The sequence below is a fragment of the Lissotriton helveticus genome, chromosome 5_1 (assembly GCF_964261635.1).
Source record: "Lissotriton helveticus chromosome 5_1, aLisHel1.1, whole genome shotgun sequence".
Classification (NCBI taxonomy): domain Eukaryota; kingdom Metazoa; phylum Chordata; class Amphibia; order Caudata; family Salamandridae; genus Lissotriton; species Lissotriton helveticus.
The window spans coordinates 192321716-192345681 of record NC_136065.1 but is presented as its reverse complement, the minus strand read 5'-3'; positions in this window follow the sequence as shown (position 1 = coordinate 192345681).

The following is a 23966-nucleotide window of genomic DNA, read 5'->3' as shown; positions in this document are numbered from 1 at the left end:
TAGATCATCCTTTGTTATTCCCAGGCCTTTAGAAAAGTCGATATTATGGTTAGCAATATTTTTAACACAATATTTTGTGTACCAAAATATTTTTGTATTCAATATTGAGTTATACATTTCTTAGATCTGTCAAGGCTTACTTAGTAAACCTTCTATGACTGAGTGCCAGAGACAGAAAAATGCTGACTGACTGTTGATGGAGCCTATTATTACATAAGTCTTTTTGTTTGAATTTATGAAGCTCTTTATTTTGGGGTGAACTGGGAATCTTTTTTCAATCTGACCATGTTCTCCAGGATAAATGCTGTTAGGAAATGAAATATAGCTATAATAACAGTGCTAGTGTCTGTCTTTTTGTCATCTAACGGTGCAAGATATATGCCTTGCATGAGATTTTCTGTGCTGTAAATATTTTAAATATTAGCAGGACAAGGATGCTTCAAAATGTATTGTTTTTATGCTGCAACATCCCTAAGGTGTCTCACCTGGTGGTGAGAAGCTAATCTAGTCCTCTTTTACTTTTTAATGCATTCTGAGACAAAGGGGGCATATTTATAAGAGCATTGCCATGTTTGCACCACAAAAGTGGTACAGTGCCAAAGTGGTACATGCATTTCAATCTTGCCTGGTACATACGTGACACCAGGCTCTGAGTCAGATTTATGAAGCCATGCAAAGCCACATTGCATGGCTGTGAGTGGCCTAATAAATCTTGAGTAAGGCAACACAGCGCAAATCACTGTGTCGCCTTATTCGCCACAAGCGAGGCATTCCATGGGCATTGTGGTGGCTGTTACCACACAACTCCCATGGGTTTTGACACATTCCCAGATTTACAAGGACTTGTAAAATTGGGAATGCGTCAAAATCTTACGACTCCCCAGGAATTAGCTAAACGAGGAAACATGTTTATTTCTCCTCGTTTCAATGCCTCTATGGATTGTTTTTGTGCAAGAAAGTGCCCCTTCCTTCACAAAAACAATGCTGCCTAAAGCACAGGAACCGTTGCACCATGATGCAAGGGTGCCTGCATTGGCGCGAGGATGCGGGATCTGCACTAGCACAGGGGGAAAAGACAGGAATGCACCCTATTGGATAAATACGGTGCATTCCTATCCGTTCACTTTGACGCAGCCAGCACATCAAGTGGACTTGCTGCACTTCCCTACCCCATAACCCCACAATTAAGGTCTTATGTTTTGAATTGGTAGGGTGAAAATATAAAAGTGCAATTATCAGAAAGAAAATAATGAAATAAACCAGTCACAAAAACCAACTCACACATTGCAAAAATTATGGGCCTCATTTACTACTTTTTGACACACTGCAGTGCTGCAAGTCTCCATTGCTGCACTGCCGTTTGTCAAGAGGAAAGGGAAGGAATGTGCCATTGAAATACGGCACATTCCTGTCCTCTCTGCCTGTGCCGGCGCACAAATTTGTGCCTAACATCAGTGCAGACACCCTTGCACCATGGTGTAAATGTGTCTGCGTTGTTGGCATGGTTGTTTTTGTGCAGGAAGGGAGACCTTCCTGCTCAAAAACAATCAATGGCGTTTTTCTCCTCTTTGTAAGTGTGCTACAGAATGCAGCACACATAGAAAGAGGAACAAATGAAGAGAAATAAAGATATTTCTCCTTGTTATGCCTCCCTTGGTGAGGTGTACAGTTTTGACACATTCCCAGGTTTAAAGATCCTTGTAAATCTGGGAATGTGTCAAAACCTATTGATGTTGCGTGGGAAAACTCACAGCAACGCCCATGGAACGTCTTCTTGATGTGAAGAAAGTCAATGCAGGGACTTGCGCTGCCTTGTCTTACTCCATATCTATGTGGCCATGCAGAGTGGCTTTGCGTCGCCTCGTAGATATGATGGAGAGGCCTGCACCACTGGAACATCATTAAAAGTGATGCTCCGGGGGAGCAGGCCCCTTGTAGATGACGCCCTATGGGGCATATTACCAAGGGCCTTATCGCTGCTTTAGCGGGAATTTTTCCCGCTAAAGCGGCGATAATTTTATCGCCCTATTACCTAGCTGTCGCTAACACCAGTTCGCGACAGCTAATAAGCGATAGCGGGCATTTAGGGGCCCACTATGCATTTCAGCGATAATTATCGCTAATGACATGCAAAGTGGGCGTGTCAAGATGTTTGCGACTGGAAACAGTCGCTAACATCGCTATCACCTATTACCAATGTTTGGAAATAATCGCGCTAAGCGCGATTATCTCCAAAAGCTAACGTCTGCCCAGAGCAGTTCTTAGCCATGTTATCCAATGGAAGGTGGATAACATGGCTAAGAGCATTGTCACGATAATGCATGAATATCGCTGATTTTACAGCGATATTCATGCATTTCCCACGATTTTTACCGCTTTTGAGATAAACCTTGATAATATCAAGGTATCTCAGCGGTAAAAATCGTCGGAGCGCGGCAATATTTTAATACCCGCTAACCAAGCTTAGCGATAATTATCGCTATAGCTTGGTAATATGCCCCTATGTTTTTATTTATCCAGCATCACTTTGTATTCCGGCAGTTTCAGCAGAGAGAAACCACAGGATCGAAACCAAAGTGGGTTTTTAAATTTAAGAAATGGTAGATAGCCCAATTGGAAGTCACTAATGCAGTATTTCAGAAATGTGCTGCATGATATTAGCACTCGTGTCTAATCGTTTGCATATGTAATGGGAGACTTTTTTTTTTACTTATTAACTGCTGTTCTTCAAGTGCCTTTCAATCTCAGGTTTGAAACAGTTTCTACTTTTCTTAATTTTTCACACCAGGGGACCTCATTTAGGGGTTTATTTCTAAGCCAGTGTGCTGCCAGGACATCACATTTACTGATGTTACAGTGGTGCACTGGTCTTACCCATATCAATGAGGCCACATATAGCCACCCAGCGTGGCTTTTCATGGTCTCATAGATATGGTGTGAGGCAATGCAGCACAAGTCGCTGTATTACCTCACACTGCAATGGGGAGGCATGCCATGGGAGTTACAGTGGGTGTTCGCACGTAACACCCATGGCATTTGACAGATTCCCATATTTACAACAAGCTATGAACCTGGGGGGAAACATCCTTTACAACGCAACTTTTACAACGCACTACCATTACGATGTAACTTTTACAACGCAAGTCATTACAACGAATTGCGCTGGAGGGCGTTCTAGGATAGGGAATAGTTTAATTACTATCCAACACCTTCCCTACTATCCACGGGGACTGGAGTTGGAATAGTAAATTAAACTATTCACTATCCAGCGCCCCCCAACGCAAGTCGTTGTAACAACTTATGTTGTAAAACCTGCGTCGTAATGGCATGCGTTGTAAAAGCATGCGTTGTAATGACAAACATCCAACCTGGGAATGCGCTGTATGCCTACGCCTCTCCAGGGGTGGCGTAAGGGTTGTTTTTTGAGGGAAGACGTCCCTTTCCCCACAAAACCACCTGATTTTAATGCAGACATCCTTGCACCATCATGCTAGGGTGCCTGCATTGACGCTAGTCAGTCATTTATACACTAGCGCTGTGGAAGAGGACAGAAATGTACCATATCTCATAGATATGGTGAATTCCTGCCCTTTTCTTTTGGCGAAGGGCAGCAAAGCAGGAAGACTTGTGGTGCTTCCCTATGTCAAAATATAGTAAATGAGGGCCTTAGAGTCTGGTGATGCTTATGCCATTCAAAATTCACAGTACCATTGCTCTACATGGAGGCACGGAAAATGCTGTGTTTACAACAGTGGAGCCGCGGCTGGCTCTGCCAGTGTAAAAGTCAGACCTGTGGGCCTGTCCACATGGAGCCACCAGGTCACAATTACAGCTTTCCTGGTCCACTGAGGGCAGGATGAACCTCACTCAGGGCATATTTACAAGGAGCAACCCCCACCTCAGCGTCATTTCTTTTTATACAGTGGCGGCGCAATCAGTTCTATACACTACTGATGCATTGGGCCCTATGTTCGTAGAGGCCTGTATCACATTATACCTGCAGCTGGTATAATGTATGAGGGGTAGGCAGGCCCACATTAAAAGCCTTGTAGAACTGACACAGTGAAATTTACAGCTTTTCACTGCGTCACTATACAACTTGACTGCGTCAAAATCCCTATTCCTTGTGATATCAGTGGTAAGGGCTGACATAGGGCATTTAACATGAGACTCGTCACTTTAGCACCAAAAGATGTGTCAGAATTTCTGAAGGATCTGTGAATCATTGTGCCATGGAGCACTGTATTGTAAATACAGCACATCCTTGGCGTCATTAGGGAATTTGCACATCCATGGCGTCATTAGGGAATTTGCAGCAGGTGGAAGAAATCTGATGCATTAATGCTGATGCATCAGTTCTTGATCTGTCCGCCGCCTTCGACACGGTCGATCATTCCATTCTTCTCGATCGTGTCGGGGGCGCCGGCATTCGAGGGTCAGCTTTGGCCTGGCTCACCTCTTTTTTACAAGACCGTACCCAGGCCGTCCAGCTGGAGGAGTTTTCTGCCCCCTCCTGTTCTGTCTCTTGCGGGGTCCCCCAGGGTTCTTCTCTCTCCCCCCTTCTTTTCAATCTTTACATCTATCCCCTCATAGCTGCCCTGCAAAAAATGGAGGTCATGGTATTCAATTATGCCGATGACCTTCAGCTTATCTTTAACCTCTCTTCTTCCCCTGATTCTATTTTTAAGTTCCAAACTACACTGTCGTTCATCTATGACTGGATGAACCATAATCATTTAAAACTTAATCCTGATAAGACAGAGCTGGTCCTTACAGGTGGCCCCTCTATCCCCTGGACCTCTGCCTTCTGGCCTCCTGCCCTTGGTTCCCTTCCCCAACTCTCTGTCTCTGTTAAAACTTTGGGCATCAAAATCAGTCAAGATCTCACCATGCGTCCTCAGATCAGCACTGTTGTTTCATCATGTTTTCTGTCTTTCAGAATCATACGTAAAATCTCTCGTTTCTTTTCTGTTGAAGCCCTTAAACTTATCCTCTTGGCTATGATTTTATCCCGCCTGGACTACGGCAATGGCTTGTATGTAGGTATTCCGGCTTACGAACTTCGGCGCCTACAATTAATCCAGAACCAAGCAGCACGTCTTAACTACAGGCTTCCTAAGTCCCATCGAGTTACCCCTTTGCTAAAAACTCTTCATTGGCTGCCCATCCTGGAGCGATCTTTATTCAAGTTGGGCTGCCTGATTTTTATGGCTCTGGCTGGCACTGCTCCAGTCTTCATCAACTCGATGATCAGTGCTTACGTTCCTAGCAGATGCCTTCGCTCCTCCACTCAGTCCCTCCTGAGCGTTCCTCGCTTTCGGAGGAAAGAAATTGGAGGCATGAGGTTTTCCACCCTTGCCCCCCATTTCTGAAATGCCCTTCCCTTTTCCATCAGGTCCACCCCCACCTATATGGACTTTCGTAAAGCCCTAAAAACTCATCTTTTCTCCCAAGCATTTCAGTTGCAGTAACCCTCCTGTTGCCCCTCAGTTCTGTCATTCTATAGCGCCAAGGATCCATATGGTGTTAGAGCGCTTTATAAAACTTTTCAACGTCAACTTCATATGGGTAAACCCAGTCCGCTGTCGGAACATCAAGAAAAGTGATGTTCCAGTGATGTCAACCTCCTCAAAGAGCTGTACAAACCAATGCATTTTGACCTCCTGAATGTGGGACACAATCTTAAATCGATGTCTTCCTCAGGGCGGCTCCCTGTTTTCATGGCAGCACACTAAGCATAAATGATACAGTAATCAATATTAAATGGTAAACAAATTAAGGGCCCTATTTATCAACGTTTTGCAGCATGTCCTTTGCAAGGACACGCAAGAGCACGCAAAACCTAGATGAGATTTACCAAGCCTCGGAAGGGCACCTTGCATGGCCCTGCGGCGCTTGGTAAATATGAAGTCAGTCAAGGCAGTGCAAGTCACGTTACTCTGCCCCAGGGAGGCATTCCATGGTGGATCATGTGTGTTCCCACGCATTCACCAATGGAATTTGGCGCATTCCTAGATTTACTATGAGTGGTAGACCTAGGGATGCATCAAAATGCTACGCCTTCCCAGGGGACGCCTATCTAAGAGAAGTATTTTTATTCTGCGACACACGTAGAAAGAGGAGAAAACCTAAAAGGATTGTTTTTGTGCAGGAAGATGTCCCTTCCTGCACCAAAACAATTCTACCTGCAATGGAGGCCCCCTTGCATCATGGAGCAGGTGTGCCTGCATTGGAGCTTGGCAGCCAAATGTGCGCCTGCGCAAGGAGAGAGAAAGAATGTGCCACATTTTTATAGATAAATCACAATCCTACCTTCTCTCTTTCATGTAGGGTAGCCAGATGTCTTGCTGAATTGTGTTGTGTGAAAGAATGATAAATATGGTTCTTACTCTCTTAAATAAGTGTGATTATAGTAGTACATAGTGAGGGAATTCTTTCCACTGTGCTTGTGTTCAGTGAGAAATAAAAAACATAGTAAGCATGGGTCAAGAAAAATGGCATACACTGTGCCTCCTCACACCCATAGTGGTAATGTAAACTCATGTCTAACCTAATATGGTTGTTTCAATTCATACATTGCTGGAATAAAGAACCATATCATATCCTTATCAGTGTTGTTTAGAAAAATTATTGGATGTAGAGCCCCGAGTAGTAAGCCAGTTCCAAAGCGGTGCATGTGTTTTTGTTGTACAATGGTATGCAGAGTCCAACAGTTGCAGTCAACATTCCTCTTCTCCTTTTGGCGGTAAGCAATTATTATAGCTCTTCCTTAAATTTTCTTACCTCTCTTTTTTTTCGTGCTCTGGCACGCATTCACTATAAAAGCAACAAGAATTCTTCCCGCTACGACTTTCCAACGCGATGTATCAATACAAAAACGTTTGCCAAGCAGTTGCTTTAAACATGGCACCCGCTCAGCAAACCTTTAGGGCGGGGAATGGAGACTCCACTACAACCCCCTTCAGAGCACTGAGATCCCTGCCAGGCATGCGGAGATCTCTAAATAGAGCATGAGGTCTATTTAGAGTATGGGCAGACAATCTGGCTGGGTCCAAATGACCCCAGTAGCGTACACATGTCAAGTGGCCCCATGTAAAGCACATTTAAACTGGTGCTTTCAAATTCTCTGGTTTCGCCTTTAAATCAACTGCAAATATCTAGGAAGGACTCCAGGCCAGCAGGGGCTTTTTAAAGTATGATCAAAATGAGCAATGTTTGAAGGCCCCCACCTTCTCAGGCACCACCTGGTAAAGTGATTATTCTCTCTTTCGCTCGCTCAACCTCACCTCACCTCTTTTTACCTACCTCTACCTATCACTACTTCACCATTCTCTATCTCTCATCTACCAATCTTTCTCTTCTCTATTATATCTTTCTACTCTTCTGTCTACATTGTTTTTACTTACTCTTCACATCACAGCCCTCTGTCTGCATTGCCTGTCTAGTTCTACCTCTCTTTCTCTCACACCTTTCTCTACTTAACCTATCTTTTCTAGTAAACTTGTCTAAAAACCCACCCATCTTTCTACAACACTTCTCCATTTACCTCTTTCGCTGTCTATCCCAATGTCACACCACCCTCTAGCTAGCTTATCTTTATGTTTCATGTCTCTCTTTTCAAAGCACCACACCTATTCTATTTCACTCTTCTATGTTCGTCTCTTTCCCTACCAATACCTACTTCTCTATGGCCTACCTAAACTCTCTCTCACTGTCTCAACAAATTTCCCCCCTGTTTACCTGAGCCCTCTCTCAAATACATCTTCCTGATCCCTCTCTCAAATATGTCTTCCACCTCTATCTGGTAATTTTACCTCCCTCTACCATGCTGTGCCTTCCTCTATATCTCTACAACCATACATATCGCTCTACTTCTCTTTTTCCGTCTATTTCTTTATTTCACTTTTCTCTCTGCAACACACTGCTCTGTTTCACTCTCATGGTCCCATCTCTCTCTTCCATCTACTTAACCTCTCTCTCAGCCTTATCTCTCTATCTCTTGCCTGCTCTAAACCTCACCTCTCTTTAACTTTCTCTCACTCCTCTCTTAGCTTCACTACTTTGTTCCTCACCTATCACTCTTCCTCATTTCACTGCTTTCTCTACTGTGTACCTCCCTACATAGTTTCTCTCAATACCTAAGGGATTATTTACAATCCCATTGTGCCGCTGGAACATCACTTTTTTTGATGCACCGGCAGCACAGAGTGCAGGACCATGTCTACAAGGCCACACAAAACCACTTGCCTTACTCTGCGTCAAAGAGGCGTTCCATGGGAGTTGCAGTGGGTGTTCCCATACAACACTCATGGATTTTGATAAATTCCCAGATTTACAAGGACTTGTAAACCTGGGAATACGTCAAAACCCTACGCCTCCCCAGGGGAGGTGTAATGAGGCGAAATAGCTTCATTTCTTCTTGTTTTTTTCTCTGTCTGCAGCACACATAGGTGTCCCTTCCTGCACATAAACAATTGTTCCTGCAGCGCAGGCACCCTAACAAATGGCACTAGGGGGCCTGAACTGGCGCTAGGCAGCTTTTTTAGCGCCAGTGCTAGGGGAAGCTGAGGGGTGTGCCATATTCTTGTGAATACGGCGCATCTCTGCATTTTGAAACTGTCATAGTGTGGCATTAACAATGTTGGTGTAACTACACTGTGCTCCGCCAGTTCCTTATACATATGCGAACCTAAGTTATTCTGCAAAGCGAAATGAGATATACCCCTATAAAGGTTACTAAAAGTCCCAAGGAAGGAGTAGGGGATGCACTTGCATTTTCGAAAGTTAATGTCTCAGGGGTGAATACTCACCTGAACGTTTAAGAACATATTGCTATATAACATGAAATAGACTCCAAGTTTCTGCATAAATATGCATTGTGAATTGCAGCTCAACAGCAGATACTAAGCAAACGATGACAGCACAGATTCCGAGATGACTGTGCCATAGTGATAGGTTTTAGGAAGCACAGTGGGAGTTCCAAGTGGTAATTAAAAGGTTAACTCCACCTAAGCAAGAGGTGTATTCTAAATTAATTTTACAAGACGCTGCAGAAGATAACTGGAGTGCTGATAGGAAACACTAAAAACGAGAGGATTGTGCTTACATACCTTTTCTTTGGTACGTAAGCATAGCATCAGCATCACAATTAACCCCCCCCCCCAGGTGACACTATGTGGATATGGAAGATGACTGTCTACAACCAGGAGTGTAGCTAAATCACGGAGATTCGGTGGGGGTGTATAGTTGAGATTTCCCAACTAAAAAAGCAGTGGTTTGGGATAGCCTGTTCCCATGAGGAGCAGGTTCAGTACTTATTTGCATTAGGTGTTCCTCTGGGGCTGATTTAGAGTTTGGGGACAAATTACCCTGGCCCCCAAAGTCACGCTCTTCCCACCCGATTTTGGTCCACGGCTTTTACGCTGGTGGAGTAAAATATACTGTGATGTGGTAAAACGTCCTCCAACTGCCTGAATGAGTAGGGGCCATCTCAGTTAAGTCATCCGATCGTCGGCTCAATTTAGACAAATGACCTAAGGTGGACAGGTTAGGAGGACAGTTGCAAGGCTTTATTTACTATAGCTCACCACAAGGGACAGTAAAAAATGGAAAATTCGACCCCGCTCCCCCCCACCATGACGTCGGTTCCCGACAATTTACACAGATGTCTGCAGATCCAGCTAATTTGGCAGGCTGAGTAAATGCTGTGTGGCAGTCGTGAAATCCTCCTCCACCCGGTCTGCCTTTACTCCCTCTGCCAAACCCTAAATCAGGCTCTCCGTCGAGAGTGGCACAGTGGGCAAAAAAGGATGGTTTGGAATGCTATCCCAAGTGATTGCCAGTGGTTAGGCTATTTGCAAGCATTTGTCTCTTCATCTTTTGGGTGTTTGATTGCCAGCAGTATGACTGGCACAGTTTTCCAAGACCAAAACTGCCAATATTTGTGAATTCTAAAAAGTAGTCAATTTGCATCTATTCAAAGAGTACTTCTATGTGTGGCAATTTGATCCTTTTTTGGTTAACTGGTAACTATATAAGTTAAGTTCCTGATCCCAACATTTTTAAAACCTTTTATTGAAATCAGGATAATGAGAAAAACAACACTGGCATAGCATACCTGACTCAGGGCGCACAGACCCAACTATCAAGCCAAGAATGCAATTGTGGGATCTCATCGCACAACTACCTCTCCTGATGCAACACCTGTTTGCATCCCCCAGTACTCCATAGAGGAAGAGACGTGAACATCAGGTGCACCCTATGGGATGCAACGTGTGTTGGTGTGAGAAGTATGCCTCATCTTCTTCCATTCAAATGTAAATGTAAAATGTAAATTGATACTTGTATAGCGCACTACTCACCCGCAAGGGTCTCAAGGCGCTTGTACGAATACCGCTGTGGAACCCATCCTGGCTTTCCCTGTGAGGTGTCCACTCCTGGGCACCCCCAAGGTGGAGGCCAGGCATCCTTAGCGTTGTGGGGGCTGTTGTGGAGATTAAGCAAGCTATTGCCCAGAGTTGCAGAGTGGGACTCCATGATTGGAATATGTACCGAGTCGAGAATTATCAGGTCCGTGGAATTTTGAGCCCAAGACCCGCCGAGGCGGGAATTGAACCCTGGTCCCGGGCCAGATTTCTGCATCAGGGTCTGCCGCTCTAACCATTGAGCCACACTTCTCTATGTACTAACAACAGCTACACAAGGTACAGTGTTGGACGAGCAAAAAAGAGTGGTGGTAAAGGACTTAAAGCCATGAACTGCAGTTTGTTGCTGGTAGTGATCTACTCATGCAGAAGTCCTCGTCATTTGTCTGGCATGGGGTTAACTTGCCATGTCTAGCTAGCTCAAATGGGTAAACCAATTATTAATCAACATGACAGCTACCCGCCCCTTCCATTCATGCCTTGCGACAATGGCAGAATATCTTTTATTCTCGTCATTATAGGTAATTTCAGTAGCTTTCTATGCACATAATCAGGTACTTGAGCACCTTCAGGCCCATGAATGTGCACTTCAAGTTAGCCCCAGTAAAAGAAGGCAAAAGTGAGTGTATGTTGAATGCCAGGATGGCACTGTAATAAATGTTGGACTGAAGAATGCCCTATGTAGTTTTCAGGGTCATGGCCCTATATAGGACCTCATTTATGAGGTTTTACCATAGGGAAGCGCACCAGGCCTTCCTGCTGCGCTTCCCTATGGCAAAAGAAAAGGGCAGGAATGCGCCGTATCTATTAGATACGCCGCATTCCTGTCCTTTTCCCCTGCCCCGGCGCACAATGGGCTGCCTCCGCTAACACAGGCACCTTTGCACAATGGTGGAAAGGTGCCTGCGTTGCGGGGATGATTACTTTTTAACAGGAAGGGAAACCTTTCTGTACAAAAATAATCAAAAAAGGCTTTTCCTCTTTCGATGTGTGCTGTAGAATGCAGCACACATAGAAAAAGGAAAAATGAGGAGAAATAAAAATATTTCTCCCCATTGCGCCTCCCTTACGCCTCCCGTAAGCTTTTGGCACTGCCTCAGACTTACGATTTCTCGTAAATCTAGGGCAGTGTCAAAAGTCCATGGATGTTGCTGGGAACGCCCCCAGCCACACCCATTGCACAACCCTTTCACGCAAAGGCTTTGTGCTGCCTGATAAATATCACGCAGGCTTCTGCGCCACGGAACGTCACAAAAAGTGACGTTCCGATGGAGCAAGGGGCCTCATAAATGAGGCCCATTGTGTGCAGGGGCATGTATAAAAAGCTGCTAGCTGCTAATTGTAGAGCATGAATAGCTACTGACTTAGCTGGACAATACAATCCATACAGCAACCTGCGGTTTTAGCCATTCGGAGAGCACATCAAAGCCAGTACCTAAATACAGTTGAGCAGGAAGAGGTCACATAAAACATTTCCAGGTATGCATCAAGATCATTGCTGGGTGAGAAATGCTTGTGACACATAACTACATCTTTGTTCTTCTTGGACACGGCAGAGAATCAGCAGTCTTTGAAGGCTTAGTAAGTTTATCACCTTAAAGACTTTGGGCATATTACCAACAACTAGCGATAATTATCGCTATGTTGGCTTAGCGGCAATAATTCTATCGCCGTGTTGCGGGGATTTTTATCGCTTAGGAGCCTTGCTATTATCAAGGTTTATCTCCTAAGCGATAAAAATCGTCCGAAATGCTTGAATATCGCTGTAAAGTCAGCGATATTCATGCATTACCGAGCTAATGCTCTTAGCCATGTTATCCACCTCCCATTGGATAACATGGCTAAGAACTGATCAGGGCAGGTGTTAGCTTTTGGAGATATTCGCGCTTAGCGCGAATATCTCCAAAAGTTGGTAATAGGAGATAGCGATGTTAGCGACTGTTTCCAGTCGCTGACATCTTGGCACGCCCACTTTGCATGTCATTAGTGATAAATATCACTGACATGCAAAGCGGGGCCCAAGATGGTCGCTATCTCCTACTAGCTGTCGCTAACTGGTGTTAGCGACAGCTAGGTAATAGGGAGATAATTTTATCTCTGCTTTCTTGGCTTTTAAAGCCAAAAAAGCGGAGATAAATCCCTTGATAATATGCCCCTTTGTTTTGTTTATGAGGATCCTTTGCTTAAGTAGCATCCCTTACGACTCATAAGGAGTTGCATGATTTGAAGCACATAGAAGGATGCATTTATTCAATTTATAAAGAAATCAAAGAAGCAATTCAGACTCACCTCAAAGAAAAATGCAAAATCACCAGTACAGTACAGTGGGCTGTCAGGTGTCTTTCTAGAGTTTTTCAAAATGTGTCTTTATCCCCAGCCCTTCAATCACATGTTCTTGAGTTGAAGAACTTGTTTCTTGTTCCCCACGATGCACCAGAGACTCGTGTAGCACCAGTATTAATCCAGCTAAATTATTAAGAATATACAAATCAACAGCGAGTTGCTGCCCAGAATATGGAATTGAGAAAGCATTCAGCGAGTGTTTTGCAGTCCTTTACATGTTCAGCAGGGGCGGCTTCTCCAATAGGGCGGGGGGGCATCGCCCCACTGCTTTCTCGCAGTGCAAGAATGCTAAAAGATAAAATGGTAATAACATTTGGTTATTACCATTTTATGTTCTTTTGCGCATTGTGGGTGGGCGGGTAGGCGGAGCTGCCTGGACATGGCAGGAGTGGTTTGCCCACTCCTCAGTGGGCAAAGACTGTTTGGTCGGCCCTCTCAGGCCGCCCAAACCACTAATGCGCACTCTGCACTTTTCCAAGTAGGCAACATTATAGCCTACATGGAGAACATACCATCCCCTACAGCCCCTGGTTGGGCGGCGTCCCGACCAATCACAAAGCTCAGGAAAGCAGGAGCAGTGAAGACAAGGGACCCGAACTGGCAGAAAGGTACGTTTTAATTCTTTTTGTTGGTTATTGACCGCCCTCCCCGCGCGACCCCGCGACCGCCTCCTCCACCAACGTGCTGTGCCTGCCACTACTGATGTTCAGGTGACAATCATAATTTGTTGAAGTAGCTAATGAACAAGGAGAACCGCAACACAACATTCTCAGCACCCAAAGCAGAGAACACTTTGAGACTGGCACCCTGTGATAAATAGTTGGAGAAAAGTCATCATCCTATCAACACCAACTATAGTTTGCTTGTGGTAAATTTTAAATACCGTGATTGTCATTGATGCTCCTTGTCAGGCCTCATCTCGAAGTACACATCTCACCCAGGGGTGTAATGAAGGTAGTGGCGTAGCTAGCCCTTTGCTGCATTGAAGAGCGCGGGTGGGTGTTGGGGGGATTGCTCCGATTGCCGCCCAAGAGCGGGGGTGCTTCGATTGCTGATAAGAGCGGGGGAGGCCAGCACCCCCCCTTGCTACGCCACTCAACAGAGCCCCTAGAGTTTCTTGTTTAGGAGGGGGCCCCCTCACCCTCTATGCCATGTCATTGCATGCCTTGCAGAATGTGTGCTATGGAATGTAATCATAAATAGTTAAACGCTCAGAAAAGTAACTGCTTTACCAAGCATCTAGAGGGGTGCAACCATTCAGGGGGCCTCCATTGAGGTTATTCTGCAGGGGGGAATCATTTTGCATTACACCACTGATCTCACCCCTGAAGATCCACCCTTCTTCAATTGTAAAACTCAAGCCTAACAGATAATGTAAGACCCAGCTGAATTTACTGGAACTGTTAACATTTTCGGTGTGCCCACTCTCTTCTCTACCCGTCTCAGGTACTCATATTATTAGTCTACGGGACATATGCACAACAGAATGGCGGAAAGTGGGGTTAAGTCACAATTGGTAAAACCACGGTCTGACATTCTGAAAACACAGACATGCGCCATATTTACAACAATACAACACAACCCTCCTGTCCCCAAGCGCTGGTGCTACGCTTACTTTAGCTGCAGTTCGGGCTGGACTGTTCCCATGAGGCACAGGGTCAGACTGATTTGCATATAGCCATGTCTGAACTGGGGTGGCAGAGTGGGCTAAAGAACGGTGATGGATCAAACCCAGATCTTTTGACTGGGTGTGAGTGTTTGATTGGTTCAGATGCTCCGTCCATCACCACCCCGTTTTGTACCGCTTTGGCCTCCATAAGTGTGGCAGGGTATGCTCAGACGTGAGTCCCTTGCTCACTTTGCCACTGGATTCAAGCAAGCCGGGCTGAAGACTGCTGGAATGCCAGAAACCGGTCCTCGGAAGCTTGTTTCCGGTCCAGGGAAGGCATGGCTTGGTAGTTCGGGCAGGACTGTTCCCATGAGGCACAGGGTCAGACTGATTTGCATATAGCCATGTCTGAACTGGGGTGGCAGAGTGGGCTAAAGAACGGTGATGGATCAAACCCAGATCTTTTGACTGGGTGTGAGTGTTTGATTGGTTCAGATGCTCCGTCCATCACCACCCCCTTTTGTACCTAATTTAGCTGCCTAGCGCCAAAGCAGGCACCCTCGCATTATAGTGCAAGGGTACCTGCGTTGCAAGGAATGATTGTTCATGTCCAGGAAGGTGTCCCTTCCTGCACATAAACAATCACTAATGGCAATTTGTAGCTTCTATGTGTGCTGCAGAAGTTGCAACTCATCATTTTCTAATGATTGTTTTTGTGCAGGAAGGTGTCACTTCCTGCACATGAAATATCACTAATGGTGATTTGCAACACAATGAAACAGCAAAAACAAGGAGAAATTAATAATTTCTCCTTGTTGCACCAGTTTACCACCAGGATTTTCCTGGTCTTATTTTTGGGGCTGCCCCATATTTAAGCCACCCTTGTAAATAGGGGCAGCATCAAAAAGCAATGGGTGTTGCGGCGGAACGCCCACAGCAGCACCCATTTCACGCTAATTGCAGCGTGAATAGGGGCATTATTTACGAGGCATGGTTTAATGCTTGGCTTAACGGCCTCTTGTAAATAAAGGAATGATGTTATTGCCACCAGAGTGTCAAAAATATTTATATTCTGGTGGTGATAACCCCTTGTAAATATGCCCCTGAGTTGCCAATAAAGAAGAGATTGCTCCATCGATGTGGTGCAAAATGCAGGCTTGAAAGGTAGTACAGATGCAGGGGGAGGGTGGGCGGGAGGAATGGTTCAAGCATACACAAGAGGCTGATTTGGTACCAGGCTGTTGGGTTTTGTTACAAACATGTGCTTAGCTAAACAAAGGTTTTAGTCAGGTTTGTGTTACTTTTTGAATGAGGTGCAACGCAGAAATCTTTTTGGTTAAAAATAAAGCAACGCAAATGGCTATTTGCAGTGCTTTGTAAAAAAAAGTAGTTAAAGTAATGCAACCAAGCACATTTAACCGGCGTACGTTACGGGCGTTCCATAGACTTGTAGACATGGATTTGCCTCAAACTCCTACATCTCCCTGATGCTGACATAGGGAGGAGGAATATTGTTTTTCTCCTTGTTTTTTCTTTTTATCTGCCTGCGCTACATTCTACAGCACACATAAAAAGAAGAAATAGCCTCAGAGTATAGGGGCATATTATCAAGGGGGTTTATCTCCGCTTTTTTGGCTTTAAAAGCCAAGAAAGCGGAGATAAAATTATCTCCCTATTACCAGTTAGCGACAGCTAGTAGGAGATAGCGACCATCTTGGAACCCACTTTGCATGTCAGTGATATTTATCACTAATGACATGCAAAGTGGGCGTGCCAAGATGTTAGCGACTGGAAACAGTCGCTAACATCGCTATCTCCTATGACCAACTTTACTTTTGGAGATATTCGTGCTAAGCGCGAATATCTCCAAAAGCTAACACCTGCCCTGAGCAGTTCTTAGCCATGTTATCCAATGGGAGGTGGATAACATGGCTAAGAGCATTAGCTCGGTAATGCATGAATATCGCTGACTTTTCAGCGATATTCATGCATTGCAGCCGTTTTTTATCGCATTTGCGATAAACCTTGGTAATACCAAGGTTTATCTGCGATAAAAATCGCCGCAGCTCAGCGGTAAATTTTTGTCTCTAACCAAGCAATAGCGATAACCAAGCAATAGCGATAATTATCGCTATTGCTTGGTAATATGACCCCTAGTTTTTATGCAGGAAGATATGCTTTCCCATGCAAAACAATTCTGCCCATAATGTTTTCCTGCACAAAAACTTTCCTGATCACAACACAGACACCCACACCCTTGCACTATGGCACAATAGTGCCCAGGCTGGCGCGAGGCAGCACAAAGTGTGTCAGTGCATGAAGAGAGAAGAAGTGTGTCATTTATTTGAAGATATGACTAAGTTATGTTCTCTATAGGTGACGCACTGCAGCAATTATGCTTGCTGCGTTACACCAATTGTCAGTAAATCTGGTCGATGGATTTTAAAACCAAGGCTTAGTGAATGTATAAATCAAGGTATTTGAAATTGGATGAGTAAATGTGTCTAGTTACATTCTCTTTCACCAAATCTTAATATGAGGATACTGAGGCATAATCAGAAGGGAATGGCGAAGCGAGGCATTTAGCAAACATTGTAACGCGAAGCTCCACCATTCTGAAAATGCAGGGATGTGCCGTATTCACAAAATTGCGGCGTACCCCAGCGTTTCCCCTAGCAGTAAATCTAGTTGCCTAGATTGGGGGAATGATCAGGGCCGGACTGGCTACCAGGCAGTTGTGTGTGCTGCCGAGCAGGGGGATGATTTCGTTGATGGGGACCTGTGTGTGCAAAACGAAGTTCGTTTTGCTTTTTTTATTTCAAAGCGCACGCAGGTCCCCATCAACGAAATAAGCCCACACCACAGAGAAATTAGCCCCCAGCTCGGCAGCACACACAACTGCCCGATAGCCAGTCCGGCCTTGAGAATGATTGTTTATGTGCAGGAAATAATCAAGAAGGGTAATTCATAACTTCTATGTGTGCTGCATTGTGCAGCGCACATAGAACGTGTCAAATTGTCATTTTTTAAACTATTGTTTATGTGTAGTAAGGGATGCCTTCCTGCACATGAAGAATCATTGATGCGATTTGTTGTTTCTTTGTGTGCTGGACAATGCCGCATATATAGAAACATAAAAAACAAGGAGAAATCAAGCATTTCTTCTCTTTTCGCCATGTTAAAAATAGATTTTTCCTGGTCTTAATTTTGGGGCTGCCTCCTATTCATGCCACCCTTGTAAATAGGGAACAGTGTCAAAATCAAAGGGTGTTGCGGCAGACCGCCCACCGCAACACTAATGGCATGCCCCTTTCACGGTAATTGTAGTGTGAAAGGGGGCTTTATTTACAAGGCGGGGTTAAGCCACTTAACATAGCTTAATGCCACCTTGTAAATAAGGTGAAGGGTTTATCGCCACAGAAACGTCATAAAACGTGACATTCTTGTGGCGATAGGGGCTTGTAAATATGCCCCACAGTTTTTTACAGTTGATATGAATATGAATTATGTTGGTGGGATTCAGTTTTAGGCACATGATTGACTTTTTTAATGAAATACAGGGTAGGCAGAATTGCACAGGCTACAAACCTAGAAAGCATTTGGGCCCCAGGGAGGAATATCCTGACCCTCTAGCACTGGTGCTGGGGTCCCCCAGGGACTTCTCCATGGCAAACAAAGCATTTTTGTAAAACAAAAATGTTGCTGTGAAATTGTGAACATAATTTAAAAAAACAATCATGGTTTCCCACGCTTCTTTAAACATTGGCCCTCAGTTGGACCAAGTACTGTGTGCTTTTTTATATTTTAAATAAGGGGAAGAGGGAGCACAAGACTCTCCTCACAGGGAACTGCCACCTCCCCGGGGCTGGCTGACTGAACTAAAAGTGGATACGTGGGTGAAGCAAGGGAATCGTGCAGTGATAGCAGCTCTCTGGGGCCTGTAGCCTAGCAGACAAGGCAGAGGGGCCAGCTGCTTATGTCTCTGGGCCAAGCAGTTATTTTTTGCAAAGGGTCTGCCCTAGTTATGGGGCCTGTACAGAGAGGCGGTGGTCAGACACCGAGCAGTGCCAGGGCCTGTGCCAGGGCTGTTAGAAGTCTGTCCAAGCCCAGGACGACATGCCTTGAACAAACCGCATGTTTGTGTGAAACCATGATGCTGGACAGAGCTGGTTAAAAGCACCAGGTTCGCCAATCAATGGACCCATTATAACCTGAACCTTCGGTTATGACTGCCATGGAATTCCAGGCGCTGGATTTAGGGTTGACATGCTCTTCTGAACGCACCATTTCACATTGTTCGATATTTTCTGCACATCTGTTAGTTGATCTGCCGTGGCACTGCACTGCACGGTCTTAGGGCCAGGCTTAGCAACACCCGTACAAGTTCGTGGGTGCGCTTGGTACAGAGCATGACACCCTTGCTGGCTTCCGGGAGAAGTGAAGGTCACAGACCAGTGTTCCCCTGGGGTGAAGTCCTCCCCCGGGGTGTTTCGTGCATTGGCCGGAAGGACAGGGTGGGGATAGGGCACGGTAGGGGAGGGTGCTAGCTAGGGTTATAAAGGTCTTTTTAATATAACAAGGGAACCCAAACAGTTGGCTGAGGACCGTGGGAAAGTATGCTTTGAAAGACAAAGGTCCTTAGCTTATCGTAATCAAGAACAAAAATGTAATATAGGCCATAATAGGAGACTATATTTGTCCTCTGTCCAGCCGGACAGGGTATTTATTTAAACACAATGAAAAAACTGATAAATGATTATAAGGCACAGTCCTGTACCTTACTCAAGTGAGACAAACAACATACAAGGAGAAAGGTTTCACAGGCAAAAAACTAGCAATATTGGCCACTTTTGACTCAGTGTTTGGATTGAAGTATTGCCAGAAAAATGCTAGACACAACTGAATTAAACACAATGGTTAGGTTGTGAAAGCACTATGTGAAGTCGACGTTTCGATCCCTCTTGCTCTAGTTACATGGGACCATCATCAGGACTAAAATTGACAACATTTGCCTGCCTGTAATATTAGTACAAACGCCTGTTTGGGAGGAAGGAGGGGGAAAAGGAAAGAGAAAAGTAGCCAATGGCTGAATTACTAACTAATCCTCCAACGTACCGGCAAGTCCAATTGTTGGGCACACTTTGCATTTATTCGGATTCGGCTTAAACCCTTCCTCATCCCACTTTATCCTTCCCACTCTCACGACCTGACAAGTCCAAGCACGCACCTTTGTACACCGATGACTATATAAAACAACTTTGTCAGGGACCTTCTCTCCTTTCTGACACTGCAGACACACCCAATGTAGCTAATAGCCCCTTGCCTGAGCAACTAGAGAAACTCTGCAAAAAACAGGTACGATTGCAGTTAATGATTTTAATGTTAACTGATTATCTGAAGGCTGAGGTGATCCCATTAGGTCTCCAGGTACGAAACATTCCCGGTATCTTTACCGACAATCCCAAATATATTGCTAATTTCAGTTATATAGGAACCACCTGTTCCAGACATTGGCTTGTCTTGGGGATCGACATAGCAACAGAGACACTAAAGTCATTAGAAATAGAGATTGCCGACATAGAAAAGCAATTGGCAGATACAAATCCTACCCCTGACTGCAAAACACTCTTGGAGCAATTAGAGAAAACTATATCAGATTTCTACCGAATAGAGCAAAATAAGAAATCTAACAAAATAAAAAAGGATATTAAATCACACAACGTCGAGAACACATATCCATACCTCCAGAAAGATTTTTACATTAATAGAACTTACTCCTACCCACAGACTAACAAACCTTGGGGACGGTATAAACGTCGCCAGAACCTTGTAGGATTTTCCGACACTTCCGCTGAGTCTTCAGATAGCTCAGATGCGGGTGAAGGGTCTAGTACAAACACAAGACGTGGTGGTGGCCATCCGAATTTTTTAGCCAGAGGCCAGCCCAACACCCCCCAACACGGGCGAGTAAAGAAACCCCAGAGATGGCAAAATCCTCCAGGAGAGAGGAAGACCAGGAACAATTTCTATCAATGGTAACTGAGAGACCAGCAGAGGTTATACCTATTTTCAACATTTCAAAACACACCCTGCTAGACACAGAACTCGAACTACTCAAGAAAGGCTTATCATTTGTGCCCACAATCCGCCCTAACTTTATGGAACTGCACACGGAACAGCTAAGATTTTTTTAGAACAATCCGTCTTAAGGCGTTCTTCCAATTACACCCCAGCCCGTTGACTGATTCCAACACTCCATTCCGGCCCCCCTCCACTTTCTCACCATCAGCCTCAATGGTATCTCCCGAGATCATAGCATTTGAAAAACTGGTACTCGGAGACCTGACGACCCTGCAGAACAGTAAACTCTTCATCCCTTATAACATCTCACTCCAAGAGAAAAAAGCAATTAAACATTAAAAAACAACAATAAGGTAGTCATTAAAAGTGCAGACAAAGGGGGTGGAATCGTTATTCAAGAAACAGAAACTTATAAGGCGTAAAGTATGCGCCAACTGAATAACACCGATCATTACCAGAGGCTACCTGGGAATCCCACGAAACAAATTCAAGAGATTATTACCAAACTGACATCCCAAGCCTGCACGGAAGGTTTTTTAAGTAAGAAAGAATATAACTTTCTCAACGTCAAATCACCTAGACTGCCAGTAATATATACACTTCCCAAGATTCACAAAAATCTAACAAGTCCCCCTGGACGGCCCATCGTATCAGCATGTGGCTCAATACTGGAACCACTGGGAACCTACGTGGACTACTTTATCAAGGAGTTTGTCCCAGGCACAGCATGCTATGTGAGAGATAGCATGTCAATGATCAACCTTGTAGAACACCTAGAATTTGACCCTCTACATGAGACACTCTGCACGTTAGATGTGGAATCATTGTACACGAACATCCCACAAACGGGAGCATTGCTAGTTATCCAAAAAGTCCTAGACACCCGCCCACGGCCACACAGGGTTCCTACCCTCTTTATCCTCCAGTTGCTGGAATTGTGTCTAACGAGAAACTTATTTTTCTTTGACAACATATATTTCCAGCAGGTTAAGGGTACTTCCATGGGGGCGATTTTTGCCCCCAACTTGGCTATACTATTTATGGACCAACTGGAAATCAGATCCATCTTGACATCATCTAATCCCTTCGTCTCTGGCATTAAGATGTGGAGGCGGAATATAGATGACATTTTTCTCATTTGGAACCAGACCAATGAGACATTGAATAATTTTTTACATTGGCTGAATAACATCTGCTGTGGGCTTAAGTTCACACTTAGCCACGACAAATCCTCAATAGTGTTTTTGGACCTCACCATCTTCCACTCAGAAGGTGAACTCCTGACCCGACTCTTCAGGAAACCTACAGAGCGCAATACGCTACTGTACTATAAAAGTAACCACCCCGGGGCCCTGAGGGACTCTCTACCATACTCGCAGTTCCTCAGGATCAGACGAAACTGCTCCTGTAAGACTGATTATTTTAGAGAGGCTGCAGTACTCTCTAATAAACTGAAAGACCGTGGCTACCCGAAGAGAATAATTAAGCAGGCCCTGAAACGAGCGTGGTATTGCCCACGAGATGTCCTGCTGTTGCCCAAAGACAAAGACCAAAAAGAAAGAATTGCATGCGTCACAACCTTCTCGCCAGTTTCTAACAAAGTCAGAAAGTCAATCATAAAACACTGGCCTACAGTAAATGTTGGCTCAATAAACATTGAGAGACCCCTTTTTGCTTTCCGCAAAAGTAAAAACTTAAAAGACCACTTAGTAAGAGCAGGGTTACCAGCAACACCACAGGGAGCAACACTTGACATAGCCTGGGGCTTACCCCCACTCATAGGCCATGTAAAATGTGGATGTTGTAATGTCTGTGAGTACACAGTGGAGGGCAAGAAATTCACCCACAATGACACCACTTTTGAAAGACGCTCATTCTCTAACTGTAATTCTTCGAATGTTATTTATGCTATACAATGTCCTTGTCCTAAACTTTATGTTGGACAGACCACACAAAAAGCCAAGACACGCATTTGCCAGCATAGGAGCAGAATAAGGTGCAAAACTGGCAACGCCCCGCTGGTGGACCACTTCACCGAAGCTGGGCATAACGAGAACGACATGAAATGGACAATATTGAAAGTCGTGAAATTACCAGCCCGAGGTGGAGACATTGCTCAGATGCTCAACAGAGAGGAATTAAAAACAATGATACAATTCGACACGATAAGGAATGGTCTCATACGAGCAGAAGATTGGACCACCTTACTTTAACCAACCAGCTGCACTTCCAGGCTTGGAAGATGGCAGACCTTCAGACTATATTGAATCTGTATTTGACCCTAATCCAAAGCCCTAATCTTAATTAAGAATCATGCCTGTTACACTGTTTTTTTGCAATTCTGATGTAACTCTGGTAATATGTTTCACACTATCAGCCAGGCGACCTAGTCCATTAGTTTAACTCTTTATTTCTCCATATTTGATTGGAATAACTTTTAAATGTCATGTTTTTAATTGTAATTATGCACCACTGTAAGCACCATCGCCATCTGCACATTCACAATTACTATTGCACCCCTCAATCCAAACTAATATGAATTCGGCAAGGAGCTGCCGCCTGGTTATCCATACGCGCTTCAATATAGCGCTCACTCACAAGGACTGCATGACCCGAGTTGCCCCGTTGTAAGATGGTCTCCATTAACGTCCCAATGGAACGCGCTCTAAGATGGCGCTCATTCACGTTGAATTCCCAGTCCGTGTCCCGTTCCAAGATGGCCGCCATAATAGGGACCCCCCTTTTTCATTTCTAATTGCACGCCGCCTTAAGCCAAGCGAGCTCGCTCTCGACTGTACTGCATTCTGAGCAGTGGACGGACAGGACATCGTTCCCCCGTCCCCAGGATACCAATTATAGCGGAGTCATAGCACTCCCGGAGGTAAGAGCAGCAATCTCCCATCCCTCCTTGAACTCCGCGCCACTCGCGAATTTATAATTGTTTTAATCTTTTCAAAACTGACCAGTTTCTATCTTCACTGGTTTCAGAAAAACCTGGTGACTTCAACCGGACCCTGCAGTTCATCGAGACTGCCCGGACCCCGAGGCACCGTAAATACAGGTACACCCCCACGTATTACGCGGCTTATGACCCGCACCTTAGGAATGGCATGCCCCATAACGTTAGCAATTATTGACAGAATCACTCTCGTTTTATACAGAAACACCCGGTGGACGACACTAGGACCCTGCAGTCCATCCAATACTGCCCGGACCCCGAGAACCCGGTCATACAGGTAAATCTCCATCGCCTGCACGCCTTGAGACCAGCCCACCGGGATTGATATTGTAAATAATCACCGTCCCACGCTTTCCTTATTTCCTCCCCTCCTAGGTAGCACATCAAAATCCCTGCTAGCACCCGCGTAGGCGGGCATGCAACACGCTCCTTATGCGCTAAGCCGAGACCTGGGTAAGCCAGCTTGGCGGCTCTACAACTACCCCAATACACTGTATGAATGTGCACGTATGGATTGACACTTGAGGGTTTCTGCACAGTGTAAATAATA